The 23,667-nt window shown below is 44.8% G+C and overlaps 1 protein-coding gene across 1 annotated transcript in view; it reads left to right on the top strand.

Annotated features, from left to right (window-relative positions):
* FTO (FTO alpha-ketoglutarate dependent dioxygenase) overlaps positions 1-23,667 on the top strand; it is a 392,115-nt gene that overhangs the window by 346,740 nt on the left and 21,708 nt on the right. The window lies entirely within an intron of this gene.

Raw genomic sequence — 23,667 nt, 5'->3', positions numbered from 1 at the left:
CGCCTCGCAGGAAGAGCCGTGCTCCGGCCCTGCCCCCTTTTTCTTCTTCATTTTTAGAGACCCTGCAAGGCTGCTTTTCCCGAACCCATCAGGAGCCAGCTCTCCGTGCAGGGGGAGGTGCTGAACCAGGGCTGGGGGCCGGAGAAGGATGAGGGAGGCGAGGCAGTGTCACTGTCTCCCCTGCTAGCAGCCAGAAGGAGAGAGAATCATTTGTGGCACTCTGGGGACAGTTTTGTCACCCTGACAGTAATGCTGTTATGCGCTGGCTTGACACACAGGATGAATCCATAAAGACAGATAAGTAACTGTGAAAGTGGCTGGGGATCAGGCTGAGTGCCACCACTCACCTGCAGTGACAAATAGATAGTCATGAAGGATTGGAAACCCTGCCCAACACGGAGATGTGTCAGCAGAGAGATGGACTACAGCCCCAGTGACACCGGCGGCTGGAGGAGAGCGGCCGTGTGCACGTGCGCACCCCCGCGGGGTGCGCGAGGGGGGATCTTCAGAGCCTGGCTTCCGGGGGTGGGGGGGGGGCACTCAGGCTTTCCTGGGCCGGGGGGGGGGGTGGGTGTTGGTGAAGGAGGGGGGAAAGGATTTCAGCTCGGTTTTTCCTTGTGAAATGGAATGGTGGGTGTTTACTGGTAAGATCAAGAGTGTTTGGTTCGGAAGGCTGCGTTCAGTTTCCATTTTCCCCGGGATTTTTTTCATACCAATAGGGGTCCCCATTTGCAAATGAAATGAATCCAAGTTTTGATAGTTAGCAAAATATTACTCCTAAGTGTCAGAGGCACCAGGCAAAGGGCAGACGGAAGCAGGGGGCCTCGTATTTATCTTTTCTGTTGGAAAGGTTTGTTATTTCTGGTTGGGAATCTGCTTTTCTTCAAGGAAAGAAATTCAGAGGGACATCGTTTGAAGAAACGAGCCCTGTGCCAGGCGGATCTGCCCTTTCCCCCCACCGGGCTGGAGATCCAAACAGCACCGTGTTCTACACTCGTGAATCTCCTTGTTGATGTCGTGCAGAGTACGCTTTGTTTTAATTACTCTTGAGGTCATGAATGCCTGGCTGTGCTCTTGGAGATTCCTGGAAAGTTATGGAACAGATACGAGGTGAAAATAAGCATCACGGCGAAGAGTAAAGCCTCCTCCGGTCCCTGTCAGGGATTGGGACAGAAGCCTTGAGATGTTGTACAGCCACTTAGAACTCTCTGCTTTCTTTAACCTACAAAGAATATTTTGGCCCCCGGGATAAGCCTAAATGTATCGAGGACCCAGACGTTTCTGCACGATGGGTCCTATGTCTGAAGCACATGTTAGCGGGAGGTGGGAATGGAAGCAAACCGATATTCAAGTATGTTTTCTAGAACAGTGACCACGATTGTTAGCATTAATAAGCTGGCTCCATGCAGGGTGTGGAGAATCATCTACCAAGTCCTTGTTCGGTTTTTAATGTAATAATTTAAAAAAAAAAAAAAAACAGTGCTAAGCTTTTTTTTTTTTTTTTTTCCTCGAATGAGTCCTCTTGTCGTGTTCCTTTGCTACCTGCCTTTGTCATAGGTAGATGTGTACTTAATCCCCCTCCACTATACTTAGCTGCTTATTTTTCTTCTGGGATCTTAACGCAGGGCACTTGTGTTTGAGAAGCTCTGTTTCCCGCAAAGGGTTTTGTGTAGCTCAGACTCTTACAACTCCTGTTTCTCTCATGACTTCTGTTTGTGGGCTGTGTACTTTAGCATGTATTTCCCTGCCTAGGCAGGTCCTCACAACTTTGTGTCTCTTGAGAAAATCCTGGGGCCTGTTTGTTGGTTTTAAGATACCGTATTTTAGTTTCGAATTTTTGGAGGCTAAGAATGTTTTAGAGTAATTCAGCGATAATGAAAACCTTTTTTTTTTTTTTTTTTCTGACCCTGGGTTCTGGGTTTGACATGTTCTGTCTGACCCTATCGTTCTAACCATGATTTAAATTCCGAATTTCCAGAAGCCTTATTAAATATGTCAATTTGTGCACCAGCAAGGTAAATGTTCCTGTGAACTTTGACTCATAAAGGAAACTCTATTTGAAAAGAATAAAAGATTTCCCTGATAAATATGTTCCTCATTTCGGGCTAATACTCTCGGTCGGAACGCTGGAATGGGGAAGGGCCAACCCATTGCCTGACCCCACTTGCTACCCCATCCTGGATCCAGCCCTATTTTACAACCCACAGCATTAGATTTTTATTTTGCCAAGATCACTTTCTCCGGGGGATATAAATCTCTCGAGTGCACACCTGATTAAATAGGCCTGTGTGGGGATAAAACAAAAAGGCGGGGGGGCGAGCCACTTGCCACCACGGGGCTACAGGTAAGCGTGCGAGAGACTGGCGCTCAGGTGGCTGACCGGAGCCCTGTGGCCGTTTTTATTAACTTGGGAGCTGAGGTCACACCGCTTCCCAGGGCCTTTGCGACAAAACGCGAGCCAGGGGCCTCGCCCGGCTGCACATGTCCTCACTTTGATCCGCACAGGCTGTCCCGGAAGTTGCCCGGCTCCTGCCCACCTACCCCGTGGCTTGGCCGCGATGTGAGGGGGGCACCGCAGGCAAGGGGCACCGACGCCAGGGAGAGCTGAGATGTGCTAACACTTGTCACAGTTACTCTTTCCGTCGTCCTTGGCTGCTCATTTGCTGCCATTCCACGAGCACTGACGAACTTTGTGGTCGGTTCCCTGCGCACCAGCCCTTGTCCATGAAACAAGTGTCCCATGATGCCGCTTCCCTCTGTCTCGGCACCAAACCCACCTTCTCAACGAGAGTGCCTTGGGAGAGAAATGTCTTCTGTAGCGTTTCACTGATCCTTGTCACCGGCTCTCCCTTTGTTCACCGGGTCAGACTATTCAGAGAGAAAACTGAGCTGCCTTTAATACTCCCCCAGGGATGGAAAAATTATTTTGGCAATAAGATAACAGTTTTTAAAAATTCATGTTCCCGGCTCATTTGGCTTCGTGCCCATCAACGCATGGCGTTCCCTCAGCACCTCCCCCCCCCCACCCCAGTCCTCCTCACCATCCGCCTCTGGTCCGAGGGGTTGTGAGGACCTTTGGTGTATTTGGAACCCATCCCATGGGCCAGCAACAAGCAGCGCTTGAAACTCCCAGGAGGACACCTGGCTCAGGTAACTTACCCAGTAGCGCCCATTCGAGTGGACTTTTGCACACGTTATTTCTCTTTATCTTCTTCACTGGCAGATAGCAGTGGCCCCACTTCACAGTGGGGGATCTTGGAGGTGGAGAAACCCCCACCCCCCGACCCCCGCCAAGTGGCTGGGCTAGAATTCACCATGGCATTTTTGCTGTCCCGGGAGACTTTGTGGGCACCGTGTCCCTGAGTCCTCAGAGCAGTCCGTGTGCACTAGATGGGACAGGGGATGGTGTCCCACTTTGTAAGCGGGGAGGCTGAAGCTTAGGGAGGCTGACTCGTTCACTTGGGGTCACAGCAGATGTTGAGTGACACAGCTGGGAAATGTAGCCCAGACCTTCCAACTCTTAGACCAACACCCTTTCCATTACACCAGGATTAACTCCACAGTCAAGAAAATCTCAAGAACAAAGCTACTCTTAAGTCTCCGTATAGCCTCCCCCTTTATATGACTCCAAATCCCCATGACAGCCAGCTGTAGCTTTCTGGGGGAGATCTCCAGAAGGGAAGGTCTCCCTCGGCTGGCTCTTCGGACCAGGCAGGGAGGGCTTAGCAGAGGGCCCCACACGCAGGGCATGCTCACCACCCAGCCGGCATCGGAGATGCTGACGATCTAGACCCACCTTCTGGGACGCCTTGCCTTTTGCTGACTCATGGCCTGAGTGTGTGCCAGGTGCACAGGCTGTATCCAAAGATGGAGTGGATGTACGGAAGAAGAGTGTCAGGTGTTGCTAAGGACCAACAGGCAAGGTGTCCCTGTCAGTGGGGACAGAGAGCAGACACTGAAGGCAGGCGACTGCGCTCTGAAAACCTCCCGTCCCCGAAGCCCGTGCTTGGATCACAGGGGAAGCTGCCACCCGTCAGCGTGTGGTGCATTTGCAAAGGTCAGCCTTTAATTACATGCACAGTTAAATGGAAATACTGTAGAGAGGTCACACTCGTATTTCTTTGGCCTTCATTAATGTTATTGCTCTGTCACATTCTCTCTCCTTGGGTTTGTAAATGAAAGTTCCTTTAATACATTTAAAAGGATTATTTATTTTTAATTGTTTTACCTCTGGAGGGAGAGGTTACTTTCTTTTTCTTTTTCTTTTTTTTTTTCTTTTTCTTGTGGGGGGGGGGTAGTTGAAAAAAAAAGACTTTGCCTATGCATTTCTTGCTAATTTATTTCAAACCCGGTGCTTTTTATAGTCTTATCTACTAATGCTTTTGATTAAAACACAAGCAAAAACCAGCCAACACGAACAGGTTGAATGCCACATCTGTGCAGAAGATAGCAGCTCACTTATTTATGGCTCCAAGAAATGGAGCCTAAATTAAGCTAGCTATTGCTGGAGAGTGGATAAGCGGCCATTATGAATTATCCTTAATTATAGCGATTTCCTAAACTAATAAACCTGCTAAATCTTTATTGCAAAGGTTAGTTTACGCAGTGCATATAAAATCCGCATGTGCTCTGCATCAGCCACCAGCTGTCTGACAGTGTGTTGCTATTTCAGTGAGTGCTCACATAAATTTTATGTTGGTTATATTAACAGTCAGTCCATATCACTACCCACAGATGCCAGTAGACATAAAAATTGCTCTCTAGTGAGCCTAAATATCCCTAGAAGCTAGTTGTGTCTAATGTTCCATGTAGTATTTGTACGTGAAAGCACCAGATTGGAGGGTTATTTACAGATGAATATTTCAATCCAGTTAGTTCATATAGGCCTACTTAGCCTTCTTTGCTGGTTTATTTGTATGCTAAATAATTCACCAAAGGTTCTTGTTTACTTTCTATAGTAGTTTCTATGAAATGCAAACAAGGGAGCCAACTTTAGGTGTTCAAAAGGCTAAGCAGCTCTGTGTTTAAATGCAGGTCAGAGCAGCAAATGCAGTCTTGCCCATGGGCTGTCACTCAGTTTTACACATCCTTCTTTTTTTTCCCTTCCTCCTCCAGATATAAGTGGAGCTTGCTGCTTTCATAGGAATTTTTGGCTGGACTATCTTTATTCTAAATTTATCTTTTTCAATACCTGCTATATGCTACCTTCTGCTTGCACAATTAACCACCCAACGCCAGCAGCAAAGAACGCGTTCTTGGCTCTGAGAAGCCTCCCCACAGTCCTCTGGGCTGACAAGAATAGGTCAATTCTCTGCTATTGAAATGCCCTTGTTTTCTTCCTTCTTTTTTTTTTTTTTCCTTTTCTTTTTCTTTCTTTTCTCTCCCGTGATTTTTTTTTCCCCCCCTGGTGCATTTCCAAATCTCAGGATTGGAAAGGACAGCAAATAGGACCTTTTCTCTTTTCCTGGAAAGCCCTGAGCCAGCCCAACCTCTGTCCCCCTGAAGGACAGAGGGGCAAAGTCCAGCTTTAAATGATGTAGTCTTTGGCAGCCCTCAAAATATCTGTTCACCTGGGTGGGAAAGATCATTGTTTTCTAGCGAGGTGACAGTTACCTGGCCCCATTGTTCACACGCCCCCGCAGCTCCGCTTCTACGTGAGAAAGATCTATCTGCCCCTACATTTTGCAAATGTTTATGATCCTAAACATTTGCCCCTAAAGAGATTGGAAAATAGCCTCCTTCATTTTCAGCCAGGCGCTGCTAAGATCATGAGAGAGTTCAATAGCAGTGCTAACTTTTTATTTAATAATATTGATTTTATCATTTTTACTACTTACAATGGGGATTGGTCGGCTGATAGTTATTTGACCTCCCTTTGTGCATGGCCGTGGAGTGCTTCGCGAAAGCTATTGACATATATCTCTCTTCTCCCACTCCTCTTCCAGTGGCCCATCTCGGCAAATAATATTGAGATGCAGTAACTGTTCCCTGATATTGATTTCAGATTGTGTTCATCACACCCTTCCCGGGGCCAGGCAAAGAGCAGCAGCCCTAGTTCTGTAAACCCTTGACTGCTGCGGGCTGAGGTATCATTTCCATCTTCCGAGCAAGAATATCCCCCATACGTGTTTCAAAAAAAAAAAAAAAAGAAAAAAAATTACCCGAGAAAATGAAAGCATGTTTTGATCTTGATTATTTCTTACGCATACATAATTAAACTGATCTCTTCGGTTTTATGTTGGGCTTTTTTTTTTTTTTTTTTTTTAAGGAATACTAGAAGATCCGTGGGTCCCTGAGCTGGTAGGAGGAACTCTGATTACATTTTAAGCTTCTGGGATTCAGAGTTTGACACACTCAGCCAGACCCAGGGCCTCTTTGACCTCCGGTTCTCAGCCAGCTGGGACTGTTCTCAGCACCTGGGCCTTAAAAAAAGTTCCATGTTTTGCCTCCATGGAGTCAGTTGAGACAACAGCACATTTAAAAGAACCCGAGGTTTAACATTCAGGGAGCAGCCAAGCTAATCCAGTGATCATAATCACATTTATCCATAGGAAGGACACAACACGTAGTCTAGGTGGATTTGCATACTCATTGAGAAAAACACCAAGCTCAGAGCAAATAATACTGGAAATCCTACGTTTTATAGGCAAAAAAAAAAAAAAAAAAAAAAAAAAAAGGCAATAGAGAATCTGCACCAAGAATGATTATATATGGGCAGTGGGGTCGTGGGTTATTTATTTTGTCTTCTTTGGGCATTTCCACAATTCTCTAAATTTTCTTTTGTAATTAGGAAAAAAAAAAAAAACAACCCTATTCACAAGCGTTATTTTTGAAAATGGAAAAGTTAGTAGACGGATTGGAATTCTCCAGAAGATCCCTGACCTCCAAAGTGAATGCGTTAGCCGAGGTGGAGATTGACTCACTGCCATGCTAATCAACACTCGGAGAGAAGCGGGACAGACATCGCCCCTGTCGCGATGCGCCTGCCAGTTTTTATTTTGTGAAGCCCCCGGGGACTGCACTGGCCTTCGCCACCGAAACCTGAGTGCAAATGGTTAGGAAGAAGGGCTTTGGAATCAGACAGGCCCGGGTTCGATTCTCAGTTCTTTCTTTCACCAACCATGACTTTACAAGCAAGTGACTTAACTTTCTCGGTACCTCAGTCTGCTTGTCTGAAAAATGGGTTATCAAGAGGATTAAATGGCACAGTGTATGTAAGCTCATAACATCCTGCCTGGCATCTCGTAAACAGTAAGTAAATGGTAATTGACATTGCTGGCATCTGTATAGCAATTTCCTCATCAAACTGGAGCCATAATGGGAATTAGCATAGTCACAGTGCACAGAATGGTGATTTTTTTCTTTCTCCGTAAGCCCAACTGGGACTCAATTAAGATCTATCCGGTGTCTAATCCATGTCAGATTTCCAGGACAAACCTGATTTCATATAGCACTCTTCCATTAAAGGCGATTCATTTTTAAGTGTACCTCTACTTTCGTTGTGGTTCTGAAAATAGGATCACCGTACTGATAATTCTTTAGCATAGCACGTACCCCTCCCCCGAACACAGGCACATGCACAGACACGCACACACACCCCTCCTTCCTCCAGCAAGACTTCTTCCAGAGCAACGCCAGAAAAAGCAACAAGAGCCTTTTAGAATATTACCTTATTTCTGTTGTAGAGTCAGTTTTGCTATTCTTGAGCCTTTTCCATTTGTGTGGTCAGAAACGCTTTCCGATATCTCGGGTCGCGTTAGGATTCTTCCCTGCAGGCAGCCATCTTCAGGGCTGAAAGCAGAGTATAAAAAGCAGCTAAATTAGAGCCTTTACACAGTTGCCGGGACTGGCTTTAATGAGAGACAGCGAACATTTTGCAGGCTACTGAACTTCTGAAATGTGACAATCCAAGCAAATGAAATCATGGTACCTTTCATTGTAGTTTAATTGGACTCAAACTTGGCACGAGGGGCCGCTGAAAGCTGTATTCAATGAGATAGACAGGAATTGTACAACAGCTAATTCAGCCCACACAACACGTCTTACAACTGTCCGAGCCCCACACCGCTCCCAGGACTGACTCTGGCGGTCAAGAGAGATAGAACCACCGTGAATGAAAGCAGAGATTAGAAGGCAGACCCAATACGGGCATAGTGAATGGCATACCTGTCACCCTGAGTTATGCACTTGAAATAACTCAGCCTCATGGCAGCCAGTACAGGCCAATTTATTTTAAAGAGGCAAAAAGAAGTGAGACAAACTTAGGCCCTCTCTTCTGCCTGCGAGGGTGTCAAGATATCAGTGTCAAGGAGCCCTCTTACCAGAAGGGTGAGGATGAGTTGAGCATAAACACTAACAAGGAGAGAACTGAGCATGGGCCTCCTGTTGAGTGGAGCTAAATGGGAATCCCAGTCGAGTAACCCAAAAAGCAGGAAATTACCATAGCTGTCAGGAAGGCGACCAAAATCCTGTCAGGCAACTACGCGAGGGCAAGATACGTTTTGAGGGGGAGTGATGTTGAAGAAGCAGATCGTTTTCGGATGGGCATGTCTGGAGCTGGGAGGCCCCTTGAAAGTTCAGGAGGGTATCTTGGCTTCCTTGTTTCGTCCCCGTATCGCGTCTGAGTGGCCCGGGTGGAGACCGACTATGTAATCTCAGCCTCTTCTGGGCTACCCATCCCACCTGACCACTTGAGTCTACGTCTGCTGTTATTATGGCCATAGGTTGAGCCAGTAAGGCTAGGAGAGTGGACAAATTGGGTGTCTGCATGTAACAGGCCATCCTGGACATTGATCTTTGAAGGTTCGTTAGATAAATGCTGACATCACAGATTGATGTCTCTTTAAACCAGTACCTAGTGCAAGACCATCGAGGGAATCAAAAATATTGATGTAACATGTTTGAGCAGAAGGCTCGCTGGAGAATTCCCCTGCCTAAATGGGATCCATCAATTTAGGCTTTCTTTAATTATTCTAATTTCTGTGCATCGCATCAGAAGGGGCGTTTGCCTCCAGAACTGGTGTTTGTGTGGAACACTGCTCCCACTTGAGGGGCAAAGGACGGCCAGACAGGGGGCGCAACGGTCTATTTCTCATTGTTGTTTGAGCTGCCGTTTCATAATGAAAATTTCTGATCATAGCCTAATTTTCCCATACAGTGTGGCCATGGAATTGACAAGGGACTGATTAATGGGCCGACCCCGGGGCCAGGAGGCTGCTAGGTTGTTCTCTTGTGGAAGGCATGCTGGCAAAATAAAGTTGATGGTTTTGTTTGTGTTTAACCCTTCACCTTGGCACTATCAATACATTGAAGACATCATTTGTATCTGCAAGTGTTTCTTTAATTAAGACCTTCTAAAAATCTTTCCTATCGATTCATTCCATTATCCTATTGATTAGCTGCAGTGGATCATGTACTCGGTCGTCAGTGGAAGGCAACAGTCTCCGCCGTCTGTCATGACTACAGATGCAGACCACAGGCAGCTAGCATGCGGCGCCCAGGGCTGGCAGGAGTGTCTTGCGTTCTAATGAGGCGTCGGCGGTGGCTCGGTGGGGTTTGCTGAACACCAGCGAGAAAGCCCGTTGTCTCCTGCTGGAGGGGTGGCCAAGCATAAAGCATCCCCTCCAGTTATTTAGACCGTAGCCGCTTAGTGAACAGTATGCAGAGATGGGGTGGCTCGCGTCGGCGCGGGGGGGGGGGGGGCAGGATTCTGCTCTGCATCTGAATTTGGAAATCTTGAGCCTTGAGACAAAAGCAGACTCAGAAATCTAGATGCAAGGCTTGGTTCCGAGACAGGCTGTCCATCTTCCTTTGCCCAGGCTACGGCTTTGTGCCCCCTCCCTCATGGGAATCAGTCTGCTCACGAGACCGGCGACAGGTGCCACGATGGGCTTCCTGTCTTAGGAGGGAAGAGCTGGCCACCTTTGTACGTGCTGCCATTGGTCATGGATCTAAATCACCCCCTCGTTTTCAAACTGAAGAAGCCTGTGGCGAAGTTAGCTCTGAAACCTGGTGTTTTGAAATATTCCTTAATATCGACAGTCACCAAGAGTCACCCTGGCTGGGGTTTGAGGATAGAAGGACTTTGGTGTTCTAGGATACTCAAAGTCAGAGGCGATAAGGCACTCACAAACGAGTTAAAGCACCCAGCACAGGGGAGCTGCTCCCTCAGGACATCAGTAATTGCTGACCTGCCGAAAATTCCTTTTTCTCCTTCTTGTACATGTACTGTTGCACCCCCCCCCCATGCCTTCATCCTTCAAATAAGCCAGAGCAGATGGCTTTCTTAAGCGCCCGGATGCCTTTCTGCCCAAGTGGAATCCAGTAGAAAAGGAAAACTGTAGAAGCAGGGAGGTTAGACCCGAGGCAGGTCAAGTTAGAGAACATGATGTCTCTGCTCTGACTCTTGCGGAAGCAGATGAGTTCATTTTTCACTCTCAGAGTGAGAATTCCCAAGACTTAGAAGCATCTCACCTCAGCAAGCTCACAGCGGTCTTCGGCTTCCTGGTCAGACTTGGCCTGGGTTTGCAGTAATGTGTGTGGTCCCCGAGCTCATGCCAGTGGCTCCTTTGTCCTCAAGAAAGGAAGCAGAAAGTCCCCCAGTGTGGGTGTTGGGGATGAGAAGGTGGGAGTAGGAAAGCTGGCGGTGGCTGGCAGGCACTCTTTTTTTGAAAATGAGTATTGAAAAGAAGAATTTCCGCATTTATAAAACGTTTAAATCAAAGTTGAGTGCAAATGCATGGCTGATTTGGGTGTCTCCTACCCGCTGTTATTAATAGCCAGTTGTCCCTGCCAACCCAAATGTTCAGTTTCCCTTGGCACCAAATGGCCTGTTTTGGGTGTCCTACATTCTGTCTGGTGGGTTAACATCGTAGAACGAACGGACTGTTTTCTCAGGCCAGGGACCCGACCATCCAAACTGCCAGCTCTACCCTTGTAAACTTTCGTAAATGTCTTCTTTCCACATTTCTGTAAAATCTGTCATTATGTAGCTATCTCCCAGACTCTTCTCCAAAAGAAGAAGAAACTTATTTAGATCTACGTGTACTTTCCATAAGGTGAATTGTTTAGAAAAGATAGTAGGAAACATTTGTAAGGCTCCGTACGTCTGAGTTTGCTTCTCCAATGAGTATGTTTTAAGTTAAGCTGCAGTCTGTGGTAATTAAAATCATTTTTTGAAAATTCAGAGCGGTATCAGACAGAAAAGAGAAGGCTCCTATAATCCCACCCCCTTAAGATAACCACTAAGAATATTCTAGTGTACTAAGTTTTTTCAGTGCACACATATGTTCACATATACTTCTTAAAGCAAAATTAGAATCATAGTATTTTATAACCTGCCTCTTTCCACTTACTATATCATGAGCAGTTTTTCATATCTTTACACATTCCCTGGGAACATGATTGTTAATAGAAACTTGTATAAATATGCCATCTTCATTTAATTTTTCTCCTCTTGTTGGACACTTAGGCTGTCTGTTTTTCCCCACATCGTATAAAATGCTGGGATGAGTCCCCTTGTCTGAAAATTTCGTGAGAATATTTATCACCTTAGGATAAATTCCTAGAAATTGAATTACTGGGTCAAAGGATGTGCACATTTTTAAGGCCTCTGACACGTATTGCCAAAATGTTCTTCCAAAAGGTTGAACCAATTATAGTCTCCCCCAGCAGTCCATGAGCAAAACCCGTTTGCCCGTACCTTTGCCGGCATTGGAAACTGTGTGTGTGTGTGTGTGTGTGTGTGTGTGTGTGTGAACTGGTGTGAACTGCTTCATTTTCATAGATTAGGAGAACAGTGTCTCCTTGATTTTATTGACATCATTTTGATCACTGTTGAGGTAGCGGTATTTTCTCATATTTAAATATCTATTTCTGTTTCTTGTGAAATATTTGCCTGTGGCTTGGCCCATTTTTATTGGAATGTTTGGCTTTTTTTCTAATGGATTTGAAGAATTTTTTTCTTTTTAATTAAGAACTGTCGACCCTTTTCACAGATAATCAGATTAGATTCTTATAACCAGATTGAACGTTTCATGTGGACATTAAGTTATACTTGGAGTATCTTTGAAAATGGCAACGTTATTAAGGTACTTTTTACTTTTTAAGCAATAGCTAGTTTTTCGCTGATAAAAAAGATATTGAAAAAGAATATGACGGTGTCAATCCAGCTTGAGTTAACTATCCCAGGACACTACTGGCATTTTATTACAGTTGTCAAAAAAGAAAAAAAGAAAAGAAACCAACAATTTTATTGTTTTGATTATTGAGATCCAGCCACAGATCAACTGAGCAATTAAAATCTCTAAATAACACTCTCTGAATTGTCAAACAAAGGATTGGTTCCCAGTGGAAAGGACTTTTTTTTTTTTAAAGAAGATAGTTTTCTCTGTAATGTCTGTGCCAGTAGATGGTTGCACTAATTGGAATATACAGAAATATTTTACCAGTTTAACAATGCATGACATCGTAATAAGATTGTGCTGACAAGCTTTTCTTTTTATGAAAGGTGATGTTACTGAATGCCTCTAATACACATGGCTCCTGTGTCTTTTTATGACATGTTAGAAATGAAATTTTTCGCAGAAATTAATCTGCTTTCCTAAATCTATTCTGTATATGAAATGATTTTTTAAAAGCAGGACAACAGAACCTCGGTTTCTGTTGTTTTTATTTAAGTCCTCGGAATAATATATTTTAAGGAATCCTAGAGGTGAACAGAAAGGGATCACTATTAAATGCATATGAAACTGCTCATTCCAAATCCCACTAATCTGCCACGAGAATGTGTGAAGCCAGCTCCCCTGACTTCCCCTAGCTCAGGTGGCTGGCTGAGTGCAGGCTTGGGACAGTTAATGACAATCTTCCAAGATAAGCAGACTTCACATCAATATCCCTCTCCCTGATAATCTATATACTCTGGAGGTGGTGAGCTCTGGCAGGGTTTTGATGATTTTATGATGGCTTGTGCGTATTTACAGTGTGTTTAAAATACTCTTTTTAATTATCATTTGAGTGACAAAGCTTAATCTTTCGATCTTTATCTGCACCTCCTGCTGATGTATGTTTGTTAGGTAACTAAAAAGCGGAAATTTAGCAAAGCCAGAGCTTTCGCCAGTAATACGGCTGAGGAGTCAATAGATGATTAACCCGCCTTTCTCCTCTTCATGAGAATAAAGGAGTCACTTTATAAAATCTTTGAAGGTGGCCCAGATTTTTCAAAGCAGCATCCTAGAAACATGTAATAGCTATACAGAAATGAGCAACATCTGAACTGCACAAAGCAAGCATGTATGGAAAAGAGTATCAGAACATCATTTGAATACCGTCCTTCAAACACACGGATATAACTGTTGATGTCCCATTACACAGACCTTGAAACTGGCCATGTCCTATGTAGTTTGCATACACATATATGTTTGTTTCATATGTATATATATATGACATATGCAGTGTATATATTATATACGTATAAATTACCATGTGGAATTAAGCAGCCTATGTCATTAGATACTGATATTTTGTTAGATTTTAGAGGGTAAAAAGGACACAATCGTTATTTAGCCTATCATAGCCACACCTTAAGATGCCTCATTGGTATTATTTCATTTGAAAGAGGATAAAAGGCTAAGATTATTATTCCTTGATGCAAATAAGCAAAGGTGTGTGTGTTAATAACGGATGCTTGGGATTTAGAATTAAATATTGAAACTCTGTCTTGATTTTTCCAGAATGATGAGGCACAACTACTACCCTTTTTGAAAGCCCTTGTTTCTTAAAACAATAGGTCAAAATCGTAAGCAAAAGCAGAGGAAAACAATCCCAGTTAACTAGCTTATGTGGTTATTGACATGTGTGATTATTGGCATATGTGATTAACTGATACGAGTTATGGGCATCATCATCGTTATGTATAAAGGAACTCCAGGCTGCCTAAGACTCTTCTCAAGGAAATCTTAAAAATCAGGGATTGATTTGCAGATTTAGGAGGATATTAAAAGCTGATGTTGTGCCTGAATAAGATAAGCATTCTGTATTAGACCGTACTGGAGAAGGCCCTCACGTGGCCAGGTGATTTTATTGACATCTCAGAACTAAAGACCATAAATTCTGCTATCAGGCAACATACTGTCCTGAGAAATGGACATTACAAATGGTGAAGGGCAAGGGCTCCTGGGTGGCTCAGTAGGTTGGGCATCTGATTTCAGCTCAGGTCATGATCTCGTAGTTCGTGAGTTCGAGCTCCGCGTCAGGCTCTGTGCTGACAGCTCAGAGCCTGGAGCCTGCTTCTCTTGTCTCCCTCTCTCTCTGCCCCTCCCTTACTCGCACTCTCTCTCTCTCTCTCTCTCTCTCTCTCTCTCAAAAATAAATAAAAACATTAAAAAAAATTTTTTTAAACAAATGGCGAAGGGCAGCCCAATAGACACGACATGGAGTCAAATAAAGCATTCAACCCCAGACCAAGCCCAACACCTACAGACATTGTTACCTATTTTAGCTTTGATATTGGTAAGCTTGGCTGCCATTAGTAAATCACCCATTCACTTGAGCAGTTTTTCTCTGGTATCACCTAAGACCAAGGATGCAACCCTAGCCGCCTTCCCCACCAAGCCACTAGCATCAAAACTGATGCTTTTCATGGGATTGCCACTTTGAAATTTAGGTAACAGTAGGACAGTGTGGAGTTTGTGCCAGGAGTTCAGCTAGACAGGAAAGAAAGCTTACCGAGTTCCCGTAAGTCAGGCAGGCAGGTTTTCATGATCGGAGAAACTATCAAAGGCAAAGGATGGTGAGCTGTAAAAAAGCAATAGCAAGGGCACAGGTAGGTGAAGGGTTTGGGGTAGGGAGCTGAGTCAGAAGGAAGAGGCAAGCACGGTCTCGAGGCCAGAATGGCAGGCGGTTGGATCAAGAATCCAGATTAGTGGACTTGGGAAGAGAGGATCAAAGACCCAGACCAAAGTTCTGGGCCAAGGGGGGGGTCAGGAAACCAAAATGTCTTAACAATAAAAAGCAGAAATCAAATTAAGAGATGGGCAGTGACGTACCAAGAGTGGGCAGTGGGAACGGTCCACCCAGCTCTCCCTCTCCCCACTCCGTGCTGGCAGTAAAGGCTGCATGGTCTATAGACGATCTGAAAACAACAATAAAACTGACAAGAGTCAGTCTGCTTTTCGTTGCCACCATTTTCTGTGAATTCCAAACAACGTCAGGGATAGAGTACTCCTCTCTACAAAAATCTTCCATTGGTCTAATTTCTACACACTTTCTGAATTACTCATGAAGTTTTCTGATACAAACATAAATAAATAATGTCTATGCGGGGGGGGGGCTTCACATTAGCACATTTTAGTAATGTATCCTTTAATAAACGTAGCATTCTGCATGGACATTGATTCAGAGAATTCTCAGTTATATTATCAGCAACCGACGCACAAAGACTCAGCTACACCTGTCCATTTCAGAGTAAGTCCATTGCCATTTGGGATTGTAGGAGCTCGCCTCATGTGTAGTTTATGTCTCCAACCACCATGGCACCACATACTCCTGCATCTAAACAGAACGTGAAAATAAACTGTGCTTGGCCGTGATTAAGGCAAAGGAGCCACAGTTGGGGTACTTCAACTCTGCCAGACTATGTGACCCCTGAAGTTTGTATTTTTGTTTAAAACAGTGAACTACCCTTCCCCGCTCATACTCTCTCTTTCTCTCAAAGATAAGTTAAAAAAAAAAAAAACCCATTAAAACAATTTCTTTTTTAAAAAAAGGGGGGGCGCCTGGGTGACTCAGTCAGTTAAATGTCTGACTTCGGCTCAGGTCATGATCTCACGGTTTGTGGGTTCAAGCCCTGCATCGGGCTCTGTGCTGACAGCTCAGAGCCTGGAGCCTGCTTTGGAATCTGTGTCTCCCTCTTTCTGCCCCTCCCCTGCTTGCTCGCTCGCTCTCTCTTTCTCTCTCTCTCTCTCAAAAATAAATAAATTAATTAAAAAAATTTAAAACAGTGAACCAGTTTACAAACTACTCTGGGTAATAATTTTCTATTTAGTGAATGAAAATTTAATTCTCTGCACAAACGATTTGACTGAATTTGAATAATATTTTTCAGGTGGAATTTCTTCTTTCGTTGTTAATTAAACTAGAGAATAATCAAGACCATAATTATTACTGATTATTATCGGATTGTTCCTGAGAATAATTCTGTTATATAGAGGAGAGGGGTGTAATAAATGGCCTGCTTCAGCTGTCAGATATGCTAAGTATGTCCCTGGAGATGGGGGAGTGTTAACGAGTGAATTCAGTGTCTGCTGACACAATCGATGATAATAGAGAGACATCGGAAGAAGATGGCCAAACCGAGAATGAAGCTGGATTCCAAGCTTTGTGATCTGATACTTTCCCATGTTCTCTAGATCTGAGCGAAGCCAGGGCTGACGTCACAGAAGGAGACGTGCAAGTAAATGTGCCGAGAGTGAGGAGCGAAATGACATGATGGTCACCCTGGGGAAAGCATTCAGGTGCCACCCAAGGAACTACTGTGGAGTGGGGTCAACATGAGACAGTACTAAACCAACTCCAACGCCCTTCTGAACTACAAATTCAGAAAGCAAAATGGCAGAATGGTGGAAGTAGCCAAAGAGACAACCAGCGGGTGGCTAATGGTGACAAAAGTGGGCTGACTCTTCTACAGGGGAAGGAGGTGGATGAAGCAGGCCAAGCGTGGGGAGGTGGGATTTGTTTCAGACTGGAGCATGTGCATCCCATCTAAAGGGTGCAACCATTACTCCACTCTGGCCAGTAATACTGGCCCCAATAGGCAGATCTTCCCATTCTGAAGCAAAGACCGAAATCTTGATTTTTTTTTTAACCCAAATCTCTGCATTTCTCTTTTCTTTTCTCTAAGTAACGAATTCACTTAAAAAAAAAAATTATAAGAGCCATCCCATTTGGGTCACAATAAAAACGAGCTAACGGTGGCCTCTGAGGCACCATTTTGTCACCTCTGTGCCAGAGCCTGAAACTGTTTCGGGTGGCTGTCACTACCCACCATAGGATGGTTTTCATGCTTTGAAATACTAGAGAGGGCTAATCATAATGCTCATAAGAATAGTAGAAGCATTCCTGACTGCTAAAGACAGTGATGGAATGACTGTCACGAAAGAGTCACAGCTTGTAGTCCCCAAGTGCCAGGGAAGATATTACACTAATAATAAAGGCTGTCGTTGATTGAGCCAGTTACTATGTGCCAGACTTTGGACTGTGTGCTTTATACCCATGATCTCACAGTCCTCCTAGCAGCTCTGTGAAATAGATATGTGTAACCCCATTTAGAGATAAGGAAACTTAGCATGATTTTGTCCTTTTCCCAAGGTCAGTCACACAGTCAAGGCTCTAACCCTAGCCTCTCTTACACTTCAAAGCTCAGGACCTCAACCAGCGAGGCTAAGCTGCCAATGGGTAAGGGCTTATGACCCCCCACCAAGAAGCTTCTTGAACACCTTGAAGCTGGGTTGCCTTTAATATCAGTCTGAAGGGCCCAACGCCCAAGAACCTTGGCGACCTCCCAGCGACACAAAGATGATAGACACCTTAGGTGGCTTTTATGGTTTTTACGACCTGCTCAGTAATTGTTATCTGAACACCAAAGTTTGCCATCGCCCTGGTCCTGTTAGGGAGCATTCTGTTCAACGAACCCATGGGAGAAAGGACCGACTTCTGTGCAGTTTGGCCTGAAGCACTTGCACCTGTGTTCTCCTGGAAGCGTGTACTTTGACTTAGGCATTGCTTGCTTAATAAACCACAAAAGTCAACATCCCGCTGGAGGAACAGCTCGTGCTTAGAGGCGTCACAGGCTCCAAAAGATCCTGTTGAGGCAGGATGTTGTGCGAAACCCACAAGCAGAGCAAAAACCTCCTGTCTCCTAACTGTAATGGTTAACATTTGAAAAAGCTTCTGAGACTGCCTCTGTGCTTTATACCCAAAAAGGGGATTGAGATTTCTCTTTTTGCCCTTTTGGCTTTTTGGAGTAGGAGCACATCAGCGTGTGTGTGTGTGTGTGTGTGTGTGTGTGTGTGTGTGTCTGTATTTCCAACAGAAGAATGTGTCTCTTGTCCCTGGGAATGGCAAGGCTACAAAGCAGGTGAAGCCAGCTTGGGGAGGGGAGAGGGGAAGTGACTGACAAGTTAGTGGCACACTGGGAAGAGAAAACCACAAGGCTAGTGGGGCAGCCTCGCCCCCTCTCCCTGCTCTGCCGAAAGGGGGCAATTAGATACTGTTTCAGATAGTTTTCTTAGCACGTCCTCCTTCCGTTTTCCAGGAACCCTGTGGCAGGCCCCCGATTTCGCTTATAGTCCAGCCCCGTCTGGGGTTGAACTTGTGTGAGTGGCTAAGTCAGCCACGTGGGTATTGGCATGGCAGACACAGAAAGGAAATCCAATCCGACACCCAATCGGGACACATTCTTGAGTGGCCGCGTGGCCCCGGAGTGGCTGATAGATTCCCACCGGCTACCTGGACAATATATCTCAGTGAGCACTGGCCATGTCCAGTCTGTGCCGAGCCCTTGTGCCAGTAGCCAAAGAGGAATTCGATTTGAACCAAAAATAACCAGCGCTATAAATCATGAAATGCCCCCCAAACAGTGTGGCGTTGTTTGGAGATTACGGCATGCATAGGATAGTAGGAGGCATCTAATCAGAAACTCAAAATGAACAGCCTCGTGGAACAGATGGGCAAACTCCGTGGATTTCCTTCCTTCCGAGAGGAGGGGCCATTATTTAAATTTATATACAGTGGAAGCCACTGGAACCCCATCCTGATGATTAAATCGGGATGATCACAACATCCAGATGCATTCAACAGTGACCTTCTCAAGTCAGACATGAGCAGGGATGCCACATGGCCCTGGCCAAGGACACAGAGTTCATTCAATAGGCATTTTAGTTTTGGTGCTAGGTCAGGAGAGACACAGCAGGAAAACAGATTTCCACCAGCTTTTCCCGTGCCCCTTCGGACCAGGGATGTTAACTCCTTCTACCTCAGTTAAGTCTCACCCCTACTGTTTCTCTGATTCTTCTACCTAAATAGTCTGATTCTTCTACCTAAATAGTCGTGGGAGAGCTATGGAATATTGATGAAAGGGACATGGCCAATAGGAAATACGATCTGAACTGGTGAGTCCGGGGTGATGCCACTCCCTCCATGCTGTTCACTCTCTTCCAATAGACCCGTGAAAAGCAGACCACCCAATGTGTCAAGCAGTTTGGATCTCAGTTCCATTTAATTCTTGTTCCAGAGGCTGGAAACTTACGAGCAACTTCGCATGGAAACCAACATTCCCACCAATACCGAAGTACAAATGTAGGAAGCATGACCTCTAAGAATTGGCCATATTGAGTGGACCCTGGGGCTCAGGATGTCCAGTCTAGAATTCTGCCTTTGGTCAAGATATTAGAGATTAGGAGTATATACACAAAATGGCCTTAACCTCACTTTCAGATGTGCTAGGGGTCACTAATGCTCTGTTAACTTGTTCTACTCTTTTGGATTTAGGCAGGAGAGAGCCTTATCTTCACTTTCGAGCTTGCAGATAGTCTAGAACAGAAAAATAATGGCTCGATTTAGCAAAGGTCGGGAACCATATTGTTTCTCATACAATTTCGGGAATCCTTAAAAGTCAGTGTCTCATGATAAGCTGATTTTAGTTGAAAATCTTTATGAGGTGAGTGGGATCATTCTCCGTGCCTTCATTCAGGTTCAAGGAACCATTTTGGTTGCAAATGACAAAAGAAAACTTTGTTTTTTGAAAACAAACTTTATGTGATAGGAGAAAAGGGTTGCAGTGTGAGGCTGGTTGGTTTGTTTTTTTTACTGGGTTTACTTTCTTGGCCCTTGAGTGAAAAACAGAACCTGTCACATACATATTTTTTCTTCACTGTAAAACGTAAATACTCTAAAATGTATTTTTTAACTTGTGATTATATTACAGTGGTTTCTATGTACCATAGATTAGATTTTTATTAAGGGTTTTATTAAATAACTGGTGTTTCACCAACATCTAATTAAATCTTCTATCTAAATTGAACAGAAAATTATGGGCGAAAAGAAAGCATTTGTAGCCGACTTTATTACAGATAAGACTATTATTTGTTCATCTTAAGAATTTGAGATCAAATTTACAAGCAGCAGCATCCTCATCAAATTTCTTTTCTGGGCTGCTGAGCCGGGCCCCTTGAAAGCAGCCCATTATCTGCACACACACCCCCCCCCCCTTTTTATTATAGTGCCCTGGTTGTTGGCAACACGCCCGCTGTTTAAGGTTACTTTCATTAATTAACCGAAAGTTAATTTCTTTGCAAGCAAAATCTCTGATCTCATTATGTTGTCTTTAAAGCTGAAAGATTCAGGTTTTCTGGTCTCCTTTGATGGCACAATAAAAAGCATGCTCTTTATCTTAAGGGAGACTGTCTCCAGGGTTTAATTTAATAGTCCTTGAAATAGTTACAGCAGAGCCAGGAGGACTACAATAATATGCCAGTTTCAGAAAACCTTGGCTTTGTCCTAGCGGGAGCGCCCAGTGACTGGCGCGCGTGCGGACCATGAAGCATCCGCGTCCAAATAAGTTCTGCATTTTACCCCCTTGATTCTCTTGTTTGCACCCCCCCCCCATTACATAGCCCGTCTGAGAATAGGACAAACACCAGCACCAGTGTTCCTTCCAAAGGGTGCCACCGTCCAGCCATCTGATGCTCTGGGATTTCAGAAGTTTTGTGGGGTTGACATTTCGACTGTTAGCCTTTACTGCATTTGGGAAGCGGCCTTTTGTTTCTCTGGTTGAAACAAGGCAAGCTAGGTGCTACGAAGAGTTGTGGGTTGTGGTTTGGAGCCTGGCACGCCTGGATTTGAATCCCGATCTTTCCTCGGACTGGCTCTTCCTTGGATACGTTATTTCAACTCTCTCTCTCTGTCTACACCTCAGTTTTCTTATCGGCAAACTTTGAACTAATTCTGGAGAGTTAGGGAAATTAAATAGGTTAGCCGGTCAATACCAGGTACTGAACAAATGTGGGCCCCCTTCCCTTGAGAGCCTCGTCTTGTTCTTGTCTCTACCAACTACAAATGCGTTTCTAGATTCGGGGTCCTTTCTGGTATTTGGAGGCTGGCCCCCAGATTGCTACACCAGAAGGAAGCCTCTGGGGAGATGGCCGGACTCCACAGAGCATGCTTGGTGTGGGTTGGGTCAGTTGGGTGCCGTGTTGTCCCAAATGCTCTTTTATAGACCCGGGGACACGAAAAGCGTATTCTCTTTGTCTCTCTGAGTTAGCTTCATCCTCACTGATGAAATCTGGTTGCTTTCTGGAGCATTAAATTCACTGAGTTGAGAGTGGCCAAAAGCCGCCAGGTGTAGGTCACACAGAGGGGACAGAACTCTTCAGGTAGCTCAGGCCTCAAGAGCCATCCAGATACACGGAGAAGCTATTTGTATCCCACTGAGTCTGCTGCTGTTGCACACACACAGCTGAGATTTACAGAGTCTGGCGGGGAGGGGCGCCGAAAGCGGGTAATAGCATGACCCGACATGCTGCTTCAGATGCCTGGGAGACTGGGTCTGTGCCATTTGGATATGTCACCTGTACCAATTCCTAATGAAGGATGCAATTGACTGAACTCAAGCAGGTCAAAGTTACTTAGGCAGAAAATCCCAGGTCTTGGGAAGAAAAGTCATGTGCCTCTGGGGCCCGTGGCAGGAGTCAAAGGTCCAAGGTAATGTATTGGCAAAGATCGTGTCTGCTTTGGTACCTTACTTTACTGCTCCCCCATGCTTTTAGGCAGAAATATTGTCAATGCTATTGATTAGTTGATCTGATAATCCAGCAGGCTCCCTGATGTGTTAAATTTCCTACTTTGGGATGACCGTAAGTGTGGGCAGAATGTACGCTTCAGTTAGGGGGGCCTCTCAGTGGACCTTGCTTAGACGCTGCTCCTACAGTGAGATTGCTCCAGGCATGACAATTCCAATTATTCTTGTGGCTGTCACAGTTAACCCTTCCCAAGACAGCTTTCCCCCAGTTGTCCAGATTTTCTAGCCTTGCTTGAGATTTGGAAGAATATTTTGTCTTCTGCATTGGGCCTGTAGGGTCTCTTGGTTGATTAGCATATATTACACTGATGTGTTTCGATTTGTATTTTTTCGTTTCCTTTTTTCTGCTGCGGGTACACTCCACCGTCTACGTCTTCCCTCTGTTGCAGGCCTCTTCCGTGGCCGAAGTCGTGTTTCTCTCTATCCTGTGTGGATCTTTACACATTCCACCAGCCGTCTCCCTCCTTTGAAAAACACGTAGCAACCCTATGAAAGGTGTGTAATTCGCAATAGGTAGGCGTCCAAAGAAAGGATGACCTCAGGTGAGGGCAATGGAGTTTTCTAGAAGGAACGTCATGAAGCCAAGTAAGCTGGCTCCCTGCTGTGGACATGTGTTTCTGCTTACCAAGAGCCTGATCTGGAATAGCTAGAAACTTAAATGCCCTCTGATTTGTCTTCCTTTAGTTGTTGGGTATTCATCCCACCCTCCCTCTGGCTTCAGTCTTCAAGCTCTTCAGCCTGGTTGGAAAGGGCATAGAGTTACCCCTGGAAATCCAAACTACCCTTTGGGTAAATTATGCCTTTCGCTGTTTGGGTCTACCGTGCCATTTGTCCTACATCCCAGCTTACCGGCCTTGACATCAATTACACTCTCTGCCTCGGTACAAAGAACGTGGGCTGACTACTTTAATCCCCTTTGCAAAATAATAATAATAACAGCACCAACAGTAAGGCCCTCTGAGCAGAGAATGGTAAGCCTAATTCAGAATTTGTGAGAGTGGAAAATGAATCGTAAATACCTGAGCAACGAGGTTTATAATGGAAGCCCCAAGAAGCCCTTTAACCTGGGCAAAATCCTATAACACAATTATAAACAATTTCACACTTGACTGGAGCCGTTATTTGAGCAAAACGAACCATTTTTCTGCGTGCACTAAATGAGCCACGGGATCCGTGTATCCAGCTACAGGATCACCCGCTCGGTCTGCATGTAATCAGCGCGCTTGATGGCAAGGGCATCGTAGGATCAAAAGAGTTAATAATTGGATCCTGCCCACAGCAACCACACAATTAAGGGCAAGATTAGCAGAGATGAAAAATTTATTGTGAAAATGCAACGCGAGTCTGAAACACAAAATGATTTCGCCGCACATTTGTTCTGTTGCCATAATCCTACTGATCAACTCTATTACACTAATAATAGGAGAAAAACTAATTGCAGTGAGGACAGGACAAATCTTTTTTAATCTGCGTTGTCATCCCAACTAAGTCCCAACCCATTTGTATTAACCTTTGCTGACAGAGTCACATGATGGACATAATTTCTTATAATTTACCAGCTATGGATCTAACCTTTCTTCATCAAATATTCATAAAGGCAGGATTCTCAATGATTTTCTGTCTCTCTTCATATTTACAGCTTGTTGTCTTCCTCCTTTTTGCAGTAATTTGGACACAATTGAAGTCAAATGGAATTAAAGTTAAATGCCTTTAGCAACTAAGGTGCCTAAAAGCAAAGCCTTAGGGGAGGGGGTCGTGAACTGAAAGGGGAGAGCGTGTGTTCCCAAGACCCTTCCCATCGGGCCGCCCTTCCC

Source organism: Lynx canadensis, chromosome E2 (assembly GCF_007474595.2).
Source record: "Lynx canadensis isolate LIC74 chromosome E2, mLynCan4.pri.v2, whole genome shotgun sequence".
Taxonomy (NCBI): domain Eukaryota; kingdom Metazoa; phylum Chordata; class Mammalia; order Carnivora; family Felidae; genus Lynx; species Lynx canadensis.
The sequence above is the reverse complement of the archived record's forward strand: the minus strand, read 5'-3'. Positions and strand labels throughout refer to the sequence as shown.